Source organism: Pogona vitticeps, chromosome 1 (assembly GCF_051106095.1).
Source record: "Pogona vitticeps strain Pit_001003342236 chromosome 1, PviZW2.1, whole genome shotgun sequence".
NCBI classification, from domain to species: Eukaryota; Metazoa; Chordata; class Lepidosauria; order Squamata; family Agamidae; genus Pogona; species Pogona vitticeps.
The window spans coordinates 99,433,876-99,458,754 of NC_135783.1; the positions used below are offsets into that span (position 1 = coordinate 99,433,876).

Consider the following 24,879-nt stretch of genomic DNA (forward strand, 5'->3'; position numbering starts at 1 on the left):
TGAATTGTGGTGCTGGAGGAGGCTCTTGAGAATCCCCTGGACTGCAAAGAGAACAAACCTATCAGTTCTAAAGGAAATCAACCCTGAATGCTCACTTGAAGGACAGATCCTGAAGCTGAGGCTCCAGTACTTTGGCCATCTCATGAGAAGAAAAGAGTCCTTGGAAAAAACCTTGATGTTAGGAAGGTGTGATGGCAAGAGGAGAAGGGGACGACCGAGGATGAGATGGCTGGACAGTGTCTGCGAAGCAACCAACATGAACCTGACACAACTCCGGGAGGCAGTAGAAGACAGGAGGGCCTGGCGTGCTCTGGTCCATGGGGTCACGAAGAGTCGGACACGACTAAACGACTAAACACACACACAAAGATTTTCTACATTACAAATAATGTAGAGAAAATAAACATACCTGTACGTGTCCCTGAAACATAGCATGCCTTTGTTCTACACTTTCTTACAAGGACCTACTTCATCGTTTCTCTAATTATTTTGACTATTATATAATTATCCCAATAAATGATTTCTGTAATAGCCTAAACACAAACTCAAACCTGTCATTCACAACATATGAACAGCGCAGTCCTAAACACAGCTAATGAAAAACAAACCCCACTGAGTTCAAATTGGAACATCATCCCACAGAACTGAGTGAAGAATTGCCACTGTAGTCATATAAGCCACATTTTATCACATAATAGCATTCTGTTCATGATGTGAATTACTGGTCTAAACACCACTGTACAAAGGGCAACACAAGTGGCATGGGAGAGATTTCATTATTGCTACCCCCTGCATCACCAGGATGACATGAGCCACATAAGAAAACATGAGACAATCTCACACCAGTGTCCTCTCTAAAGAATGGCGGTCATACTGGGGTGGAAAGAAGCCAACATACTGGCTTTTCTCCCAGGAATTTGGTTTTTTCATGTCCCCTTGGCAGCCTGGGAAGGATATATACTCCAGCAATTCTGCCACACATAGAAAGATAAGAATTTTAGACCTGAAGTACAGCAGAAATGAAGGCATTTCAGTGGTGTGAAAATACAAGTGTAAATGGATTAATGCAACTGATAAGCACATTTTCTATTACTTAAATAGAAGTCAATGGGAAGCCTGAACACTCTTGGGGATACCAGTGAGAACTTTCTTCCTCTGGGCCATGATCCCAGCACTCTCCCTGTAGTTCAAGACAAGCTCTCATGGGTCCCAGTTCTTTCCTTTTCTGACTAAGGCTGATATAGATTTTTATTTCTCTTTGCTCCAATGTATAGCCTGCATCCTTTTAGAAATGACCCATTTATATTCTTAACATAATGCCAAACAAAGAAGGGAAACATAGAATTAGAATTAGAATTAAAACATAGAATTTAGAGACTATTCCATTGATATCAGGATTTGTTTTATTGCAGCATCCTGGCAAATAGACTATGTTCTGTGAAAGCAGAGAATATTAACATGTCAAGGTTTGAAATTTGAACGTAGAGTGTTGAAATACAAAACAATTTTGCAAAAAAAATCTCTTAGAAGCTTAAAATGCAGATGTAGCAAATTGTTACCTGGCCAAATTAGTTCACCAGCACATTACGCTCATGGCATTTTGCCTACCTAGTAAATTATTATAGGACTAGCTAACTATTCCCACAGATACAGGGACCCATTAGTCAAAAAAAGGTCTATTGTCTGCCATAGTAGCAACCGGATAGCCTCATAATTTCTGAGAGTCATACTTTGCCATCCCAATAAAAGCAATGGAGATTTCCCTTAACATTTTTTCTAACTGTACAACACAGCAATTTACCACACTGGCAAAATTCAGTTGTTTACAGTTGAAAAGAAATGCAAGCATCTGAGAGTAATGCAAATATGGGAAGGCAAGATATATATATACACACACACCACATCACATGCCACACCACACTGGATACCAATAACACTGATTTTATTTATTTATTTATTTATTTATTTATTTATTTATTTATTTATTTATTTATTTATTTATTTATTTATTTATTTGATTTTTATGCCACCCTTCCGGATGCAAGGCCACTCTGGGTGGTTTACAATATAATAAAACCAAACAATAAAACAATAACAACACTTTTAAAAAATGAGACATAATAGTTGTAGAAAAATCAAAATCAAGATCAAAATTGCAATCCCAATAACCAAAACAACAGTAACATAAGCATAAATACAAATAAAAACAAAAAAAATAATTAATACTTGGCACCAGACATCAAATTAATTAGTACTTGACATCAGACATGTAAAGCAGCAAAATGTAGAAGCACAGCTCACAGCAGCATCTCAGAAGGACATGAGTATTTAGAATATTTTTCATGTGTGTCCAGTAATATGCTGAAAAGCTAAAGATTACTCAAAGCAATAAATGATTTTTACTTTTTCATGATGTATTTTAGAGAGAGATATATATTATCTGCTTTTTTATTGTGCCATGTTTGTTACATTGAATTCTACCTTAATTATTTGACTTCAACTTACTGGTAAGTTTTGTTTATGTATATTTTCTAGCATTTTTTTGCCTGTAGTTTTTCAGTTATAAGACTGATTTTTGTGTTACTGAAATGTGCCCGTAACTTTAAAACAAAAAAAAACAAAACCATGCCTTCAATATTTTGGATTTCCTTTTTTGCTTATGGAACATTGAAACAATGTAAATGACTACAGCTTGTATACTTAGACAAGCTGATGTTGCCTGCAATCATTCCAACAATGAAAAGACTTCTACCTTGACACCTAGGTGACATTTTATGTGATTAAGAATGGTGGTCTGGTTCACACCAGAATTAACTCTTTTATGGGGATAAATGCCAGCTATGCAAACATGGGCTTCTGATTTTTCCAAAGGTCTATAGGGCTCTTAGGAAGCTGTACAACTGTCAGACCTTCTGACAGACTAACATTTATTCAGTAAGAAATTTAGATATATTTATTCTTCAGGATTTGAAAACAATTCATTTAGGGAGAGGGAAAGCTTTCAGAGAATGTGAAGAAACCATCATTTCTCATTACAAGTATGTAATTGGCAAACTATACTGTACCATGATATTAATAATAATAATATTTATTGTGCTTTACACCAGAGTGCATTCCAATAAAATCAATGAAATCCATCCCACACGTAAGTAGAGAGTTGAAGATCAGCTGGTATAACGCCCTACCACAGGTAAAACATTTTAAAACATCTTTCATTTTCACTGGTTAAGTGTCCAAACAGACCACACATCAACTACTTTTATATTTGTACCAGCTATAGGGATATAAATGTGATATCCCTGTGCAGATTTGCAAACACACTTCACCCACAAGGTATGTTTGCAAAATCTGAGGAGGGATATTAATGACTCAACTGTCTGGAGGTCACTCATTCTGGAGGTCACTCATACACATGTATGTGCATCTGCTTGGGTCTTACAACCATAACGCCTTGTGAGGGACAAGGATTAGGGTCTTCTGTCTAGTGACCCCAAGCTTCAAAAACCTGGTGGTATAGTTCCATCTTACATAATTTGAGGTTCCTTGTTGAGGCTGGTTTAAACCTTTTATGCTATGTAAACGTATTCTGTCTTATTGTTTTACATTCTTACTATTTATTTGTTAGTTTTGTTCTTTTACCTAAAATATTTTTACCTTAACTTTCTCTTTAAAAAGGACCCAGGGCTGCTTATATTCTTAAAATACAATATTTAAAGCTAAAAACAGTAGGCATACAAATATTAAAAAGGATCAAACAAATGCCACACTAAAATATGGTAAACAAAAACAACACCAAAACCAGATTCAAAGCAGTAAGGTACAACCATGCATTTAAAAACCCACTCAGGTAGCCAGCCAGTAATGTGAACTGTCTTGAAGAGTTGTGTCTTCACAGATTTAGCCCCATTTTTGTGTTATGCATGTGTACTTTACAGTTCTAGGAACTATTATGACCTCTTTCTTTAAAGTTCACTTTTTTGTTCTTTAGGTGGGTGTTGTTGTTTTTTAAGTTACAGCTATTGGCACCTCTAACTGAAAGATCAAGAAAAAGCCATATTAAGGGAAGATTAAAAGTGATCCTATCAACAGAGAGAATTTAGAAGATTAAAAGCTAAACAGAAGCAGATAACAAGATAAAAAGAAAACAGCAAAGAGACATCAAAAATATGACAACAAAGATAGAAAGGAAAACAGACAAGGATTAAATGAAACTGGTGTGAAGGAGCTCTTTTCAGTTTGTGTGTGTGGAGTGGGAAGAACTGGGTGATGCCAGCTAATAATAAAAAGACAGATCAAAGGGAATGATAGTAGGTGTGTAGAAGACATGAAAGAGAAAAGTGGCAACTGAGCCCGATCAAAACAGCAAGCCTCATTTTCAAACGATCATTGCAAATTATATACATATGCTATCAAATGAGCATAAAATAATTACTCTATAATTTAGAATGCATGCTACTTAACTGCTATGTGCCGTGAGATAAGTAGTGTAAATTACAGTTTTCACAACAAAATGTCTTTAAAACCATCAAAGATTAAGACAGTATATTGTGGCATAATCTTTTTATTTCAACTGGTTTGAGAAGTGGATAGCCCACAAGTGCTGAAGTACAATGGCAGATAAATAATACATAGTGAACGGCAGTATACAGTATATCTCCTGGCAGCAATTGGCTGAAATGTTGTGACACAATAAATTTCATGAACATTCCAATACATTAGAAAATGATGCACCCAATGATTATAATTATCTCCCAAGAAGAAAGTGGAAGTGGAAGTTTCTCAGATATGAACTTCAATGACGGTGTATGCCATAACCTGAACTTGAAGAAGCTTGAGGGAGGGAAGATGTATTAATTTTACTGATTTAAAAGCCAAAAGAACTGGCTTTGCCAGGATTAAAATACCTCGAGTCCTATCATCATTCTAGTGTCCTCTCTCCTCTCTGTGCATCCTTTTTTTCTTTTACACTTTCTTTTACAACTTGATATTAATTCAGCTTATCTGAGTACAATTCCCACACTCCCCCAGCTAGTATGGCTCCCTATATAGAGCTCCCACCCAATAAAATTATAACATAAATAAAAACATGTAAATTTCTGAATGCATCTCATTAAAGTCTTTAAAATAATGTGCCACAAGACTCTGGAATAAACAGAGGGCATAATAGTTTATCTTACAACAACAACATAATTGGGATGACACTGAGAGCTCCTGAACGTAGATTACATAATATATTCCATATAGTGTATGGGCCTACATGGCCTACATTTAAAGTCAAAAGACCAAAAACGTATCTTTTAAATATGGTGAAAATCCACTCAGCCATTTATTGGAAACCAATTGGGGTGACCTTGAGAGCCTCCAAAGGGATTGTTATGTTCCTTTCACAATCTTTGCCCAGTTCTACCACCACATGGTTCTTCTGCCTTCCAAAGATTGACACATTGGGCTGAAGGAAGGGACTTCTCTAGTTAGGGAAAATAACTCTAAAATAAAGCGGATGCATGGCATCATGTAGATCTGTAAAATAAACCTAATTCAATGGGCAACAGAACCTCCTCTTAAAAGGGAGCAAATCAGATATGTAGATGAACCCTTTGGAGTATTACACAATAATCTACAAAGTGGCTTTTTTAGTTTCTTCACCATCATTCTGAATAACTGAAAGTGACTGACATCCATCAGAGCTGGGGCTAAGCATTCCAACTCCGCATCATGTTGATATAATAGATTTACCACCAGTAGCAAAGTCTGTCTGTTACTCTTAACCGGATTAAACTCAGTGAATTAATGGGACTACATGTGTGCTGATTTACCAGCTCCTGTTCTTTCAATGAAGGACTAACAATTAATTTTAGCTCCTAGTATTTTGCAATAATAATAATTTACTCAGGAAGTCAAAGGAGTTATGTGTAAAATTGCATAAGACCAAGAAGAGAAGAAAGAAAGGACAACATATTGGACAAGGTATATATCCATAATATTTAAAAAAAAAAGGAAAGCCATAGTTACAGAAGAATTCACAATGATATCTTGAGTACAAGCAAGAAGAGGACAGAAAAAGCCTGGCCACTTATTATCCAGAAGGGAAGACTAATGAATCCTGCCTCCTCCTCAAAGCAATGTTCCACCATGAATAAATAAGAAGGACCGTTATTTACTTGCTCATTGTAAATTGCCCATCTTTTTAAACAGATTAGATTTTAGTGACAGGAATGCACATTTGCACTCACTCAAGAACAAACATGATTTATGCCTCATTACACGTTAGAACGGAGATTTACATTAGCACTCACAACAATGTTTTTAACACATTGCACCATCAATTACAAACATTAATTCTCACTTTCACCTTGCAGAGCTGAATAATATTATAAATAGTCTTCAACATCTCTCTCCCCCCCCTCTCTTTCTTCCCTGTAGTAGTGGTGATGGCACTGCTCATGGGTATGGGCACACCAAACTTGGTTTGTTTTTATTTGTTTGTGTTGATGGAATGACCATAGATCAATGGTTTCCTTGGATTATTCTTTTGTTCCACCTGTATGCAGAATAACCAATGGCTGCTTACTGAATGACTCCTTATTCATACTTACTCATACTGATACAATCCTTCAAACCTAGCACCTATTTTTTTCTATGCAGAGATGTCATATACAGCATAATTTCCTGTTACATACAGCACTGATGTTACCTGTCTGTCATGGGTTGGAGGGAAAGTTCCATCCTATGGGGAGTGGAAGGCGGGACATCAGGAGGAGGGGTTGTACTGTATATATATGTGGAGCTTGTGTGGAGGAGAGCTGAGAAAGAAGCTGAGAGAAGAAGCTGGTGTGGGAGTCTGTGTGTCAGACAGGGTACTACTGTGTGTCAGTCAGTACCTACCTGATAGGTTCAGGTGTCTGTATGGTTAGCCAGAACTGATAGGTTCAGGGTCTGTGCTTCAACTTAAGTGTTCTGTGTGAACCCAACTGGTGTATGTATGATTGAGACTAAGCCACGTTACTGTATCTTATTCACTTGATCATTTTATTTTCCCTGTGTGTTATTTAAATAAACCTTATTCCTTTGTTTGTTTAAAAATCCATTCCTGGTCTGTGTGACTTCTTACAGGGAATGGTTGGTGGCAGCATAGTTAAAGTGTGGCATCCTCCAGTAGGTCTGGGTTTGTCACATTGATTGGTGTCCAGCGTGTGGGATACGACTGGTCCAGTTGTCCAGTGGTCCAGCAAAGCCTTGGCAAGTGTGCCCAGAGCAAGGGGGGTCTAGTCAGGGACAATCTGAGAGCGCGTAGGTAATCTTCTAGGCTTACCTCACGGGGAGGTAGGCTAGTGGAAGAACGTGTAACCTCAGATTGGTGGGACCAGATTAGGGAGCTCTGAGGCAACCTGTTTTGGCGGGAAAAGCTGAGGCAAAACTGAGTGAAGTAGCAGTGATCTAGCTTGTCTGCTGAGAGGCCTAGCAGAGGGGGGTGGACTCTGGCTGGCAACAGTTGCAAGTTAGTGCTGAAAGAACAGCAGCAATCTATAGAAGGCTGGTTCTGAGGCAAAAGGAAAAAAAAAGTGGTCGCTTTATTTTGAGGCTTGACTTTTGAAAGCAGCCTGTTCTGGGGGGGGATTATGCCCTTGACTCGAAGCCAAATGGCAGAAATGGGTGAAGCGAGGGAACCCCAGGTAGACCATGGTTCTGAGGATGAATTTGGCTCAGTGCAGGATGACAGCACGGGAGACCAGAACCCAGAACTCAGAAAATTGCTCCTAGCCCAACAGCATGAACTGAGGGTGAGGGAAATGGAGCAAAGGGAAAGAGAGAGGCAAAGACAATTTGAATTGGAGAAAGAACGGATGGCGTTTGAGTTAAGAAGATTGGAACTGATGAATCAGAACAATAATAACAATAGAGATTCTGAGGGGGGGCCAATTGTCTAAAACTGACCTGAAGAAATTCCCTGTGTACCACAAGGGGGATTGCCCTGAGGTGTTCTTTTCCCTAGTGGAAAGAGCATTTGTGGACTTCTCAGTAAGGGAAACTGAGAAGATGACCATTATGCGATCTTTAATCAGTGGCAGCCTGGCAGAAGTCTATGCAGAGATGCCAGAGGAACTGCTAAAAGATTTCGCAGAGTTTAAAAAACTGGTGTTTGCCAGACATGGGATAAATGCGGAACAGCTGAGGCAAAGATTCAGGTCACTCACCAAGAAACCAGAGCAGACTTTTACCCAAGTGGGGGCCCAACTGGTGAGGCTGCTAGAGAAATGGCTATCTCAGGAGGGAACAGAGACCTACCAGCAGCTCAAAGACCTGATAGCGCTGGAACAGTTTTATTCAGTCCTGCATGGGGAACTGAAGTTCCAGGTGAGGGAAAGGAAACCGAAATCTGTGGCAGAGGCGGCAGAGATCGCAGATTTTATTTCTCAGATAAGAAAGCCCTAAGGTGAGGGGAAATCTGTAGGAAAACCCAAAGAAACCTACAGCAAGTACTCTCAGGGACCAGGAAAAAACCAGCAAGTGGGAGGGGCCCATGGTGAAGGGAAGCCCTCAGACACGAAACAAAGACCTCAGATTTTGGAGGGAAAACCAAAACCAGATGAGAAAGACTCCAAGTACAGCAGAAAATGTTATTTCTGTCAAGGAAAGGGCCATCTAATCTCAGAGTGTGAGAAATTGAAGCAGCTAAAAGGAAATGTGCCTCATGATTTGAGTGGAACCAAGCCAAAAGCTGTGTTCTGTGTCCAGAAAGAGCAAAGCTCCTTGTCAGTGAGGGAGCCTGTTGCCATGGCTACTCAATCTGGAACAGTTACATCTGCTGATCAGGCTGAGGAAAATGGTCCTCTGGTGGAGGTCAAGCGCTGCTTACTAGTGAGAACAGATTCTCAGTTGTTTGAAACCGCAGGGGTGGACGTAGGAATACTTGACCATCAGTATAGGGGGCTAAGAGATACTTGTTCCCAGGTGACCCTGTGCCATCCAGATATTATTCCTAGGGAGTATATAATCCCGAATGAGAGCATAAAGGTGGCAGGGATTGAGGGACAGGTGATCTCGCTGCCAGTAGCTGAGGTACCTGTGAACTTTCAAGGCTGGAGGGGAGTTTGGCGGCTAGCGATTTCATCGACTCTGCCAGCAGCCGTGCTTGTGGGAAATGACCTGGCTGAACATGTGATTACACGCTCACAAGCCACCACGGGGACAGTTCAGGGGGGTACTGATGAGCCCGAGACGGAAGCAGAGGGGAGTTCCGAGGCTGTGGTGGAAACCTTGACCACGGACAGCAGATTTGGCCAAGAGCAAAAGGCAGACGCCACTCTCCAAAAGTGTTTTGAACAGGTGACAGACGCCCAGCTAACACCTGAAACCCCAGTGAGATTTCGAGAGAAAAAGGAAATTTTATATAGAGAGACCCTGAGGAATATCTCAAAAGGGGGAGATGGGATCAGAAGTCAGCTGGTGGTACCTGAAAAGTATCGCCCCATGATCTTACAAAGGGGGCACTCTGATATGTTTGCTGCGCACTTAGGGGTGAACAAAACACAGCAGAGAATCACACAGAATTTTTATTGGCCTGAAATAGGGAAGCAGATCAAGGAGTTCTGTAAGCAATGTGATGTGTGTCAGAGGCAGGGGAATAACCGTGACAGGACCAAAGCAAAGTTGTGCCCTTTGCCTGTGATTGACACTCCGTTCAAATGTATAGGGGTGGATATTGTGGGACCTTTGCCCAAGGCCACAAAGAGGGGGAACAGGTTCATTCTCACCATTGTGGACCATGCCACGAGGTACCCTGAAGCCATACCCTTGACTAACATTGAAACTAACACAGTGGCAGATGCCTTGGTGGGGTATATGTCCAGGATGGGATTTGCCTCAGAAATGATCACAGATTTGGGCGCATCGTTTACATCGAAGCTCATGAAACGGTTATGGCAAATCTGTGGAATTAAACACAAGGAAACCACTGCCTATCACCCTGAAAGTAATGGGTTAACGGAGAAGTTCAATGGGACTCTGATGCGCATGATTAGGGCTTACTTGGCAGAGAATCCAAACAATTGGGACCAGAAGCTGCAATCCCTTTTGTTTGCTTATCGATCAGTGCCACAAGCCAGTACCGGGTTCAGTCCGTTTGAACTTTTGTTTGGGAGAAGGGTGAAAGGGCCCCTTGATTTGATCAAACAAAATTGGGAGCAGATCACCCAGGATGACCCACAAGACGTTGTGACATACATAGACACCTTGATGAATGACTTAAAGAGAAACCTAGAGCTAGCAGCAGAAAACCTGCAAGCTCAGAAGGTCAGACAGAAAACCTGGTATGACCACAAAGCCAGGGAGAGGCACTTTGACCCAGGGGAGGAAGTGCTTTGGCTTAGGCCCTGCAGAGAGAACAAACTGCAGCTCAAATGGGCAGGACCATACAGGGTCATTTCCAAGATGTCAGACCTGAATTACCTTATAGAGCAGGAGGAGAACCAAGCAAGGAGGGTGGTACATGTGAATGCCCTAAAACCCTACTACAGAGGGGAACAGAGGGTTTTGTTTGCAATAAAAGCAGCTGAGAGTGAGGAAGCTGGATTACCCTTCTGGGAGGGTAGAGGAGAAGTAAAATACAACCCAGAGGAGGTAAAGATCAGTCCTGCACTCACCCAAGACCAGCAGCAAGAACTAAAAATGCTGCTCATCAAATATCAACAGGTGTTTTCCAATAAGCCGGGGATAGTGAAGGGAGTGATGCATCGGATCCACACAGGGGATGCACCCCCGCAAGCAGTATCCCCATACCGAGTGACGGGACCCTATAGGGACAAGGTGCGGAAGGAGCTGGACGAGATGCTTAGGGAGAACATAATCGTCCCCTCTTCTAGTCCTTGGTCCTCTCCGATAGTCCTAGTGGACAAGCCTGATGGGAGCATTAGGTTTTGTGTAGATTACAGGAAATTAAACCGCGTAACCACTCCTGATGCCTACCCAATGCCCAGGCTAGACAACCTGATTGAAACCATAGGGGGTTGTCGGTTCATTTCATCATTGGACCTGGTAAAGGGATATTGGCAATTAAGGATTGATCCCAGGGATCAAGAAAAGACCGCCTTTTGCAGCCCTTTTGGTCTCTATGAGTTTAGAGTCCTGAGTTTTGGTCTCAGAAATGCACCAGCCACATTCCAAAGGCTGATGGACCAGACCTTAGCAGGGCTCAGTGACTTTACTGTGGCCTACATTGACGATATAGGGATCTTCAGCAATACCTGGGAAGATCACCTGAAACACCTGGAGTTAGTGCTGCAGAGGTTAAGTGCAGCAGGGCTAACAGTAAAGGCGAGCAAGTGTCAGCTGGGTAGCCCAGAAATAAAATACTTGGGTCACATGGTAGGGGGAGGAGTGATCAAATCCCTAGAGGCCAAGATAGAAGCAGTTCGTGACTGGCCCAGACCCAACACCAAGAAAAAAGTCAAATCATTTCTTGGGTTGGTGGGCTACTACAGAAAGTTCATCCCGAGGTTTAGCGAGATAGTGACTCCGCTGACCGATCTGACGAGGAAGAAGATGGATGACCGCATCCCGTGGACCAGCGACTGTGAGGCGGCGTTCCAGAGGTTGAAGGAGGCGTTAATCAACTATCCTGTGCTGCGTGCTCCAGACTTCGACCGGGAGTTCATCATCTACACCGATGCGTCTAACAGCGGGGTAGGAGGCGTTCTTTGCCAGGAGGATGAAAATGGTGACCAGCATCCAGTGTCCTACCTGAGTAGGAAACTCCAGAAAGGTGAGAGACATTTGGCAACTGTGGAAAAGGAGTGCCTGGCCATAGTCTACGCGATCCAGAAGGCCAAGCCTTACATCTGGGGAAGACATTTTATTCTGTGCACTGACCATTCACCACTGCAATGGTTAAAGACAATGAAAACCCACAATAGCAAACTTATGAGGTGGGCTTTAAACCTGCAAGACTATGACTTTGAAGTGAAGGTGGTCAGAGGGTCAGTGAACTGTGTTGCTGACGCCTTGTCAAGAAGACCCGAAGAATGAAGACGGCGAAAGAAACAGGGACTATGTATATATTTTGGTGACCAAAGGTTAAATGTGCTTGTTTATTAAACATGCTTGGTTTGTATGAATAAAGGTAACTTGATGTATTGTAAATGGTAAATGTTTAACTGCCTAATTGATATGTTTATCCTAGAGTAAGTATAAGTAAGTATGGTATTGTATGTTATAGTATAAATGTTTTTGTATGTTTTGGATCCAGGTTGTTTTTTGGTGAAAAGCACTTTAGCTTTCCCCCTACAAAACAACTTATAAAGAGGGGAGGTGTTACATACAGCACTGATGTTACCTGTCTGTCATGGGTTGGAGGGAAAGTTCCATCCTATGGGGAGTGGAAGGCGGGACATCAGGAGGAGGGGCTGTACTGTATATATATGTGGAGCTTGTGTGGAGGAGAGCTGAGAAAGAAGCTGAGAGAAGAAGCTGGTGTGGGAGTCTGTGTGTCAGACAGGGTACTCCTGTGTGTCAGTCAGTACCTACCTGATAGGTTCAGGTGTCTGTATGGTTAGCCAGAACTGATAGGTTCAGGGTCTGTGCTTTATTTAAAGGTGTTCTGTGTGAACCCAACTGGTGTATGTATGATTGAGACTAAGCCACGTTACTGTATCTTATTCACTTGATCATTTTATTTTCCCTGTGTGTTATTTAAATAAACCTTATTCCTTTGTTTGTTTAAAAATCCATTCCTGGTCTGTGTGACTTCTTACAGGGAATGGTTGGTGGCAGCATAGTTAAAGTGTGGCATCCTCCAGTAGGTCTGGGTTTGTCACATTTCCCTTTTGCAAACTGCCTTCATGTGCAGTAGTTGTTTGATGCTTGTGATAAGCAGGTTGACCACGTCCCTCATCATGGGCAGATACCCTCATGCAGAAGGTTGTATTACAAAGACAGTTTGGCTTGTAGCAAAGAACTTGCTTAGCCATTTTGCCATGAGCAAAGAAGCTCTCAGTAAAATGACTATAATTATTAGCAGAATGTCCATGTGTACTGGCCATCATTCCTATACCTATTTACCTGGGAGTAAGCCCATTGCATTTGTGTAATCCTAAGAACCACATGGTCTTTTCCTAATTCTCCGTGGACTCAGTGTGATATACATCTGAGCAAAATAGATTATTCTATTTGTCTATCTTTCTATCTGGCCATCTGACGGCTGTAGAATTATAGTTTATTTCTGTCCCTCAGTATTGAGCTGGCAAAATTGTCTCAAAACAATGATGTCAGGTAAAATCCAAAGAAACAAAACAATGCAAAAAAAGAGACAAAAACATGTGGCACCTTTAAGAAACATTATATTGCAGTGTAAGCTTTCATGGACATGTCCACTTCATCAGACATTAAGAGAAAGAATGAAATGAAATGAAGTGTATGTGAAATCCCCCAATCCCCCTCTCTTCTCTCCCCCCCTTAGACCTGGTATTTGTTTTCTGTCTTCCTAAAGTGTTTTTACAACTGTAAAACATAGGCCTAATTACTGCATGTAACCAATGAACATTTAGAATGTGAAACTGATATTTCATATACATTTCATTTTGTTTCATTGTGTCTCTTAATGCCTGATGAAGCGGACGTGTCTATGAAAGCTTACATCAAGATATAACGGTTATTCTTTAAGGTGCCACATGTTTTTTTTCTTATTTAAATTGCTTTGTTTTATTTTGTTTCTTTAGATTTTGCCTAATGTGCTTGCACAGACTAACACCGCTACCTCTTCCAAAATTTTAGCATAATGAATGAGGGAATACACTTCTCCGTTAAATTGCACAGGTTTCAGCAGCACGGTTTGGGTTATACACAGATTTTTATTCAATCAATCAATCAATCAATCAATCAATCAATCAATCAATCAATCAATCAATCAATCAATCAATCACTATTTCACTAAATAGATAAATGCATACATATTCAATAAATAAATATTTAATAAGTTAATATTCAATAAATACTGTGCTGCGATTCATCTTCAGGAACTGGCCTGAGAAAGGTGGGACTTGGACTTACCACGACCTCTGTTGTTGAAAGTGCAGCAGCCCCTGGTCTAATGGTGGTGTTCCAGAATGATGGCCCCCTGTTCTGTCCTATACGCTTCAGATAGTGGCGAGAGAGGGTGCTGAGGCATGCTGGGAGGGCGATGCAGGTTGGGAGAGGTCACAGTGGCATGCTGCTCCATTGGGGGAAGGGAGGAGACATCACACCTCTGTTTTCTCCCTCTGATAAGAGGCTTTTTCAATCCTTGAACTCCCTTTGTGTGTGCACGCGCACGCATGAACATACATGTGAATCAACTCTTTATAGTTTGTAGTTACATTTTTAGGGGCATGAGTTATACACAGATTTTTTACAACACAGGGGTTTGGTGCCCCTAACCCAGCATTGTTGAAGGAAGAAGTGTGCTACAATTAAGCTAGAAGCACAGTTATAGACCAATGGTGTAAGAATATTGTAATACTAGAAATAAATATGTGCATGTTCTGTGCTGTCAGGTCACATCTGTCATGGCCAAGAGAGGACTCAAGCCTGGGTCTCCTGAGTCCTAGTCTGTCACTTTGTTTAATACACCACACTGTGTTAAAATAAAAATACTGCAAGTATTATATTAGAAAAAAAAAACAATACCACGTGTCTAAATAGTTCTGTAGAGGCAATAGTGCTCAACCCATTCATTTAATAGAATTGCCACAGGTCAGTTTAGGATATTTAGCATGTGTTGCATCCAAATCAAATGAGCTCAAGTTTTCCCTTAAAGCTGAAATCCACTTCCCATAATAAAAACAGTTTAGTTCAAAGAATCCTGCCTGAATTGCAAATGAAGAGACTCATGGAGGTAAATGAGGTTCCAAATCTGAAGGCCCTAGGTTTTAGCTTTCTGTTAGAACAGAGACAAAAACCCTGAATTATGTCCCAATAAAGGCCAGAATGTTTTCTTTCTTGGCCTTTATCACAGAAATTGGTGGGTAAGTGGAGGTTACAGAAAACTACATTTTGGTCCAATGTTAACTGGATATCACATAACACATTTTCTACAGAATGCAACCCCCCCCAAAAAAAACCCTGATAATAGATACAGCTGGTGCCTAAACAATCAACTTTGCTGAAAATCCCAGTTTTCTTTAGAATATAGGCTGCATTATTTTCTGTAATCCCACTTTAGCATGTAAGTAGCATAAAGTAACATTCTAATAAATAGTTATTTGCTTATATGGGTTCAGTACAAACATACCAGTGAGGGGGTGATGGTTGCCTGCAGCTCTTTTTCCTATAAATATTTAGTAGAACATTCACATGTCCATTTAAGTGTGAAATGACCCTGAAAGGCCATAATGCTAAACGGAGCAAGTGACTTTATGAATTCCTGGATAGTTTAATACTAAAAGTTACAGAAATAACTAAACATATTGTAAAACACACAAATGCACACATGCCCTTAACAGGCTAGTCCAAGAAGCATGTACCTGCTGGGCATGATTCCTTTTATCTAAGTAACAGAGGAAGGCTTAACAATGCCTCCCTCCTGTGTAACACAAAATCAATGTGTTTATTAATACCAATCCCTCAGAGCTCAGTGGGATATCTGACTCCTGCACAAGTTTTTGAAATGTACAATCAAGTGAGGGGCAGAGAAGGTGAATGAGAGATACTGCCCTGAACAAACAAATTAATGAAGACGAGGAAGGATAAAAGTGCATTTTTAAAGAGAATGTAGCCGAATCTACTTTGGAGAACTACAGAACAAAAGAAAGATTCTTGTATACTGTGAATACAATATTTATTTAAATATTTCCCATCCTGGTTGCAACTCGAAGTATGTACATGAGAGAGAGAGAGACTGTGCACAATGCATATATATGTGTCTATATACAGATCAACAGGCGTGCACACACACAAACACATACACAGAAAATTAAAATGTTCTTTGTATTGTGTTCTTCTATTCAGTTGTGGATCACTGTAAACTTATAATAGCTATTCTGGAATATCTGAAATGGCTGTCTGTTTATTTCTAGACTATAGCTGTTTTCAGGTTCTCATATTTGGGTATATTCACCTCCGATGCCTCCAGTTTTATCACCTTGAACTCCTTGATGGTGACGAATCTGAGCAGCAGAGCCGTTATTATAAATAAAAGCATGAACCAAACTACAGACAACAGAAAAACACAAACTGGGCCAGTTTGTGGTTCAGTTCAGTTTGTTCAACCTGTTTTCCAGAAATCAAATGAAGCACTAAACTTTTTTTTAGCTCTGTGCTTCATTTTGCTTTTGCAAAATGGAGGTCCACCCCTCCCCCTCCCCCTCCCCTCTCCCTCCCCCTCCCCTCCCCCTCCCCCTCCCTCCCTTATCTTCAAGTCATCACCAGGACAGGAGGAGGGAGAAGTGTAGGGGTGGGCATCCATTTTGCCATATCAAAATGAAGCACAGAGTAGAAAAATGTTTTCCCCTATCCTGAGAGGCATGAGGCCTGGCTCCATACATAGAAGCTAGGCCTGCTTCCTGTGTGGAAGTGCCTGCCTGTCCACTGTCCCCCCCCCCCCCAAGTGTGAACCAAAAAAGTGAACCACAAACCATTCATTTTTTGAGGGGGAAGTTTGTGGAAGTTTATGGTTTGTGTGCTACAAACCTCAAACCATCACGAACCACTGCTTTTCTGGTTTGTGCCCATCTATACTCTGTCATCCATGGAGAGGTTTCCATGTACATTGGTATTCTGGGAAATCAAGGTCACAATGAACATGGAGGAGAGAACCCACAGCTCATGGGTGGTTTCCATTAGAGATGGGGACGACTCACCATTTTGGCAAGTCATCCTGCTTTGTGAGTCATCAAAAGTTGACGACTCATGAAGCATGAAGCTGCCTCCATGAACCGACAAAGGACAAATTTATTCGTCAATTTGTGGGGGTTACAAAAAACCCTGATCACCCCCGTGTCCCCATGCCACCACCATCACCCCATTCCCCCCGCCAATGCCCCCTGCCATCCCCACCAATGTCCCCCCACCATAATCAGTACTGCCGCCACTGCCACCATCTTCAGCAGGCCTCTGCAGCCACGGCCTGTAGAAAGGGACACTGGCTGGCCTTTGCAAAGATGATGGATGCGGCTTCATTTAGGATAGGGAAGCTGCAGCTGCCATCTTTGCAAAGGGTAGCCTGGACTCCCTTAAGATTGGCTAAGGGAGACAGTGGCAATTATGGTGGGGGTGTCGGCAGGGATGAGGGTGGCAGCAGGGTGGTGGTCAGGGGTGGCTAAGGTAGAGAGAGGAAGGGGTGGGGGATAGGCTGTGGGGGTGGGTGGCTGCCTATTGGCTCGCTGATCAGCTGTTTGGCAGGCCAGTAGGCAGAACAGGAAAGCCATAGGAAGGGAGGGAAGGATAGCCGTCCCTCTCTTCATATGGGAGACAAATAAAAATGGGGAATATTCATCCCTTTGTATTCATCGGGGTCTCTGGAACCCACGAATATGAAGGGACGAATATTTAACAAATCAGCGATTCCTGATGAATATTGCAATCCTTTTTTTTTTTTATTCATCCCCATGTCTAGTTTCCATTCATTGCCTTCCACATATTCAGGCTGACAATAAATAGAGGGAACAGAACAAATGCGCCCCCTTTGCTTTTGTATGAATGCCTGGAAAATGTGTATATTCTGAGTGCTGTTTTTGCTCTTTGCAATGGGATCCTGTCTAACTTTGGAAGAGAGAGAGAGAGAGAGAGAGAGAGAGAGAGAGAGAGAGAGAGAGAGAGTCCCATATGAACCCCCACAGGACAATTGACTGTTCTGTTCCTAATATTGGCTACAAGCAGACTTCTATCCAAGCACTGAGATTTTCTTATACCAATCTCCATCATCACCACCATGCAGCCATCTGCGCTCCTATTAAATCTCCTCCTGTAGGCCTCTAATGGTGGAACTGAAAGAGAGGGTGCAGATGCAAGGAGAGGAAAGAACTATTCCACCAATAGTAACCATCCAGCTGGTGAGTAGAAACCATGGACCACAATGCTTTTGACTATTTGAAAACTGAAACATGTTCTACCAGGAACAGGGTCTTTTCTGTTATGGCTCTGGAAGTCTAAAATATTTATCCTCAAAATGCTTGTTTGTGCTCATCTTCAGTTTCTTTTGAAAACATATAATTTGTGTTGTGTGTATTTTTATATCCTAGGCTTTTGAAAATTATTATTTTTCTGTTTGTTTTTCTGCATGTCTTTTAGTAGTATTTCACAATGATTTATGGTCTACAAACTACCTTGAGAACATTCTCATTTTTTGCTAAAATGCGGCATGTAAATATGGAAACCAAAATATGATATAAACAATAAACTGTTTGAGTTTTGCTGTAGAGACATGCCTACATCTGTCACTTGCAGTCACTATTTCTCAACAGAGAGGAGCAAGATAGGAAGATAAACCACAGAAAGCTATAATCTTCTGTGGGACACATATCCCTACTTCCCATTTATCTTTCATGGTGTCTCCAAAAAACATATGGAAATATATGTTCCTGTCCTTACATTTCATTCCGGCAGAGTGGCCATAAACACTGATGTGACTGTTTAATGGTCTTTTTTTCCATTTTCCGGTGGCTCCATCAATAATGTACTGTGTGCTCTCTCTTTTTTTGGCCATATCTCACAACTTAACCATTTCACTGATGGTTTTTTTTCCCCACACATGACTTTGGACTTCAGCATTCGTAGTTCAGCATTAGCAAGCAAGATGTGAAATAACCATATGTTCTTGATGTTTATATGTTAGGTTTATGACCAAAGATTAGTGCAACATTTGGGGATGGGGAAAAAGATGGAAAAACAAGACATTCATACAGAGCCCACATTTAAAAAACACACACCGTAAAGCTATTCAGTCTTCAATTCTGTGCTACAAACCACAGACAAGAATATTTAACCTGTATGCAGCTTAAATGTTAAAAGTTTTCTTGGACATTTTAGACCCTGTTTTTATTATTGGCAGCAGAAATAGTATTTGGTGTGGAGCTTGTGCTTCTACTACAGTAGTGTGCAGTTTGTCTAGTAGTGTGTAGCTTGTCCTTCAGACAGGTGATCAGGTCATGACTTCTAGAAGTATTCGTGTATTGGCATAGGACTTGGGACAAGTAGGTGTTTCCCGGACTTTCTTCCTTTGATGGCTGAGCAGGGCCCCAGCTATCACCTCCTCTAAGAAGGAAATATTGCTTTGTACGAAAATCAGTGCATAGACACACAGAAATGCCATTGTATAAACTGAAAAATGGGAGTCATGTGGAACAACCTTGATAACTCATGAAAATAAAACAAACAGTTGAGCAATTCCTTTATGAGTGTGCATGTTTATGAGTGTGCATGTTTCAGAACACTTCCATGCTATGTGGTACCAAAAAAGGGTAGGAATGGAGGAAGAAAGGGAAAAGTCCATAAATGAGCCAGATGTTGTGACTATGAATTTTGCAGCACCAAGATGGAGTTTACAGACTGAACTAAGTGTAATGTATTGGGTTACACCTAATAATGAATACTGGCATGAAGAATTGATGGTGAGCAACTCTCCATTTCTGGAGATACAAGGCTTGTTGTAGCTCAGAGATCCATCCGTGTCCTTGGGTGAAACATGAAGGTCTCTAAATCAGTATGGAGTAGAAACACACATCAACATGACAGTCTACCAGCAAAGATACAGATCAGACCTTTCAATATGACTAGCCAAAAAGCACTAGGGTTTTGATTCAATGAAAAACTTGTGCCTTGCTGACTGATCACCCAATTTCTCCCTTTCGCTTCACTTGACCATCTGCAGTGATAACGTGTTTTAAACTGCCTTGTGTTCTAGAAACAGAAGGAGACTCTCCCCCCCCCCCCCCGCATGATTGGTATCAGGAGCCTTCACAATTGGAAAGTTCACATGAACATAAAACAAGGACAGTGAAATGTATGCATCACAGCATATGAGATCAGATAAACACATTTATGAAGCATGTATTGCAGGACAGCTCTGAAGGAATATCCAGGAATGTTTGCTTTTGAGAAACACACAATTGGGCAGGTAAGTGCACTTTAATTTCCATATTAACTCATGTGGAAGAATCTTCAAAAGATGACAGAATGACAAGACAATATTTTGAGTTCACACAGCGTGAATCTCAGTTTGCACAGACAATATGTAGCATATTCCATTTGAATAATATTCTCATTATTTTGAGGTATTTCCAATGACTTGGTCTGATAAAAATATATTAATAGAATGGGGCTCACATGTTAGATGAACTAATTATAACTTTAAAAATACAAATTCCATTCTTTTTTTGCTATATCAATTGGTGTAAGGAACTCTGTATTTTAATAACATCCTGAAGAGTTCTGACCTTTGAATATACATATAAAAAAACCTGTCAGTCAAAGTTGAGTTATTTGTTGCTAAACAAAACTCAAGTCACCTTGGGGATTTAAAAGACAATGAAATCAACAGGATGTAATTGTAACCAGTGGGGACAGGGAGGGAGGGACTTTCAGAAAATATTTCTTCAAGCACTTGCAAAATGTTTTAATAATAATAATCTTAGAACTGCAGAGCGGGAAGAGACCCTATGGATCATAAGTCCAGCCCCTGTCAAGGAAGCCCAGTGGGTAATCAGACACCTAACCTCTGGAACCACAGCCAGAGACTTAAACCACTGAGCCTTAAATTTCTGGTAAAGTTTGAAAAGAGTTGTTTTAAAAAAAACCACACACAATAGACTACATTGTTAGCACCAGCTAGAGTACCCATTGGCTATGCTGGCTTAGCTGTAGCCAAGGGGAGAAAATGTTTCTAAGCTCTGGATTGGAGGGCTTATATCAAGGGCATGCCATCACATTTCACTCTTTATTAGCTTTATGTGGATTCCAGGACTTGTAGTATGAAAGAGCAAATTTTCCAAAGTCTTTTTGGAGGTCCTATAATAGGAACATGTCATCACACCCAGTTCTCATGCACCATTTGAGAACCTGCTGATTTAAATGGGGAAGGTGCACCTCATCCTGAAATGGTGGAATCGGGCACCCACCTCCTTGGAACACAAGCAGAGTGCCTTTCCTTATTGACATGAATATTTACAGAGAGAATTGGGAACCAGAAAACACTGAGATCATTCTGAAACTACCATGCAGAATTATCAAACCTTTTTATGAGAGAAAAATGTCTTCCTTCCACAAGTCAGAGGGAGGAGCAATTATCTATTAATTTCTTTGTGGTGCAACTATCCATCAGTGATAGCACAGCTTCCCATTTTTTTTTCCATCAGGTGTTTCTTACCATTGCCACTACAAGTGGCAGCAAGTTTGTTGGCAACCCAGCCACCATTTTGTCCATGCTTCACCATGCCTAGGACTATGCTAACTTTTGTATATCATTGCAGGATGGGGAGAAGGATGGTGGCTGCCACAAAATGAATGAGTGAATTTTAAAAACAGTGGCACCTACGGTATTTCTACAAATTCTCCACTGGTGACAACAAGAAAATTACCAAAAAATTCTGCAGCAAAGCAGAATCTTAGGAATTACATCAGCTCACCTCTAGAAAACAAAATGCCTGTGCATAGGATCATGGGCAGCTATCTAGTCCGTTTTAAAGCTTTCAGGGAAGAAGACTCCATCATCTCCAAAAGTAATGCATTCTCCTATCAAGGAAATTCCTCCTGATTTTCAGCTGGAGTTTACTTTCTCCTTAATTGAGTTCTCCATTAAAACAAGGTTTTAAATGACAGTTCTTCACATATATGGATATCATATGTTATTTTATCCGAGCTAAGGACACCTCCCTCCCTCGCCAGCTTTTTATAAGGCTTGGTTGCCAGACCCCTTACCATTCTTGTCACCTTCCTTTGGACATGTTCTAGCTTGCTGACAGCCTTCTTAATAGATGGCACTCACAATTAGATTCAGAACTTGGGGCAAGGCCTAATTACTTTCTTGGTTTGGACTGGACTTCTGTTGATGAGGTTTGGACCTGCATTCTCCCCTCCACCTCCCCACATTGTGTCACACTTCTGACTCATGTTTAGTACATATTTTTGAGGCTGATTGCTGCACAGGCCTTTCAGCAGCACAGAGGCACTATTTACAGTATGGCTGAAAAGATGAGGGGGTGGGAGAAACTGGACTTGCAATGGATGCCCCTCAGAGTTCAGTTGTAACAATCCTTTAGCTCCCATTTGAGGATTCACACCCATATGGCACCCACAATATTCTCACAGGATTTTGTTATACTTGTTTGTAGTTGAGGGGCCTAGGTGAAGACTGAGGGTCTTTTGACCCCCTTAGCTATTTTCTGCAGGGATACTAAAAATCTTCTCTAGCCTCCATTCCCTCAGTTTAATCATCCGAGGAGTCCACCCACAGAACACCCACCTTCTTTGTAAAAGCAGTTCAGGTCACTGTGGGCTTGAGGATGATTTACTGTGTTTTGCAATGGTTTGCAGAAGCCATATTTTAAAGAGTTCCGTTTTTAAAGCAGCTATATTGGATCTCTTTTGATATGAGGAATTGGAAAGTGCTTTTGACACTTCAATTTTGTAACAAATTTATATCAAGAACGTGGTTAGACTTTGACCAGGTGTAGACAGTATCTCAAAATGAAAGGATCATTCAGATCTAAAATGTCACCTGTGTTGTCATAAGGAAGTAATAAAGATGTGAAGTACAGTTTGTATCAGTGGTAGTTCTCCTGTGAAAAAACCTTAGTGTGTCAGAGGAGCCTTCTAGTATAAGGCAAATGTCAGAAAAAATATAACTGCTCCTTATATAAGGTATAGGGCCCCTCAATCTTCTGTGGTTGGAGAGAAATTAATTGAAGGCAATGAGGGAAAACATTGGCCAAATGAAAGACAGGAGAAGACAGTTTATAAAGTTGCTTTATAAGGAAGATATTTTCCTTGAGAGAAAAAACTGAATTGAAGAAAGGATTACAGGAAAGATACTCCCCCCCCCCAAATGGCTGCTTTCTTATGGATAAAAATTTCCAGTCTATGTCACTAGGAACTTTTCTGATGTTTATGGCCATTTTCAGCCATTACAAACAAGTGGCCATTCAAAGTACAAATGTTGCACATAGATGGATCTATCCATGCAACTTATGGATGTTTTTTAAATTCATCTTGCACATAAAAATATTTTGGAATGATACAGATTTAACATAAGAGATGAGCAGTGGTGCAGAAAGCTTAAATTGTATATTAAATACTTTCCTTCAAAATTTAGAATGGAGCAATGGCTAAAATCCTGTTGCTTAGCATAGTGTCACTACAGTAGGTCCACTGAATCAATGGGAATTTGGGGAGTCAACTCCTCTGCAAGTTCCATTGATTCAAATGCTCCTACTCTAGTTATGACTTATTTTAGTGTAATAAGTTCCAATGCAAGTAGATAAATAGGGACCACTTCGGTGGGAAGGTAACAGCGTTACGTGTCTAAGTCGCACTGGCCATGTGACCACAGAAGATTGTCTTCGGACAAATGCTGGCTCTATGGCCTGGAAACGGAGATGAGCACCACCCCCTAGAGTCGAACACGACTGGACAAAAACTGTCAAGGGGAACCTTTACCTTTTTAGAATAACAAAATCCGCCCTGATTCAATAGACCTGCTCTAGTGTGACTTACTGATCTTGTAGTCATCCTTCAGTCTCGAGAGACTATGGTAACATGCTCTGAATAGAGGTCTTGGAACTGCATCTAGTGTGGCTGAGGAGGCCAATTTGAGAGTGACAATCCTTCCCACACTGAAGACAAATACAATCTGTCCCCTGTCCAGCTCCCTGATTTTGGGGAGTGCCCCTGAATTTACCCCTCATTTTTTGTTCTAGAGAGTTCCCAGACTTTCTGAACTGATTTTCACTGAATGAAAGAAACTAAAAAACAATAAAGGTTGTTTAGTTTCTTTCAACCTGTTAAATGATTCCACTACATATTCATGTTTGAGCTTTCAAATAAAGCCTATGTATATGTCCCAATGAACTATCTCAAAACAAAGCATCCTAATTGGTAAATCATGAGAGGTTTGAAAAACTTGTGCTGTAACAATCAGAATTCTTTCCACATTTAGGGAATTTCCTCTTCTAATGATAGACTATTTGTAATGTATGTTTTCATCTCATACTAATTTTTGTAAGAAAAAAATTATGTAGTGTAATATATGACTATCAACCATATTTCTCAACGTTGTTACAGAAAAATTACTAAAAATTGTCACCCATACACCAAATAATGTCTCGGCAACTACAAATATTTTGTTTCATAAAAATATTTTTAAAGTGACATTACCCATATAATTCTTCAAAACCACAATGAGAAACTAAATTACTTTTAATACATTCATTCCAAACTCTGCCAATAGCTGGATTCAATTGTGTATTTCTGGTGACCCGTGAATCAGGAGCTTAGCTGAGACAATCCAGCAACCAAAGAAGTGCTGGTTCTAGCTCAGATTTTTTCTAACACCCATCATGTTGTATGATGCAGATTTTATGTAGAATAATCATACCTCACATGTAAGAAAGGACAGCATTGGGGTAATGTTGGTAGTGTTTAAAAGATTCCTTGAAGAAGGATCTTTTATAAACAGTCTTAATCAAAATTCTATACCAGCTCTAAAACTCTATAGGTGTCTGTCTTCATAACTAGTTTTAATTAGCTATTAGACATAGGGTGCAAATTGATAAAAAAGAGTATAAAATATTTCACATAACAAAGTCTAGTGAAGGCAAATATCAATACAAAACATTTTCAAGTTTTGGTCTTAGATGCAGTTCCTTATCCTCACGTGTATCTGTGAAGATTCTCAGTCATCCAGGTAAGATTATCTGG

The 24,879-nt window shown here is 40.6% G+C and overlaps 1 long non-coding RNA gene across 2 annotated transcripts in view; it reads left to right on the top strand.

Moving 5' to 3' along the window:
- The window catches only part of LOC110069772 (uncharacterized), a 108,204-nt gene that overhangs the window by 77,958 nt on the left and 5,367 nt on the right, over nucleotides 1-24,879 (top strand). For both annotated transcript variants that reach the window (XR_013543027.1, XR_012086661.2), the window contains 2 exons: nucleotides 17,939-18,020; nucleotides 19,871-20,083. This is a non-coding gene — a long non-coding RNA (uncharacterized LOC110069772). The remainder of the gene's footprint in view (nucleotides 1-17,938; nucleotides 18,021-19,870; nucleotides 20,084-24,879) is intronic.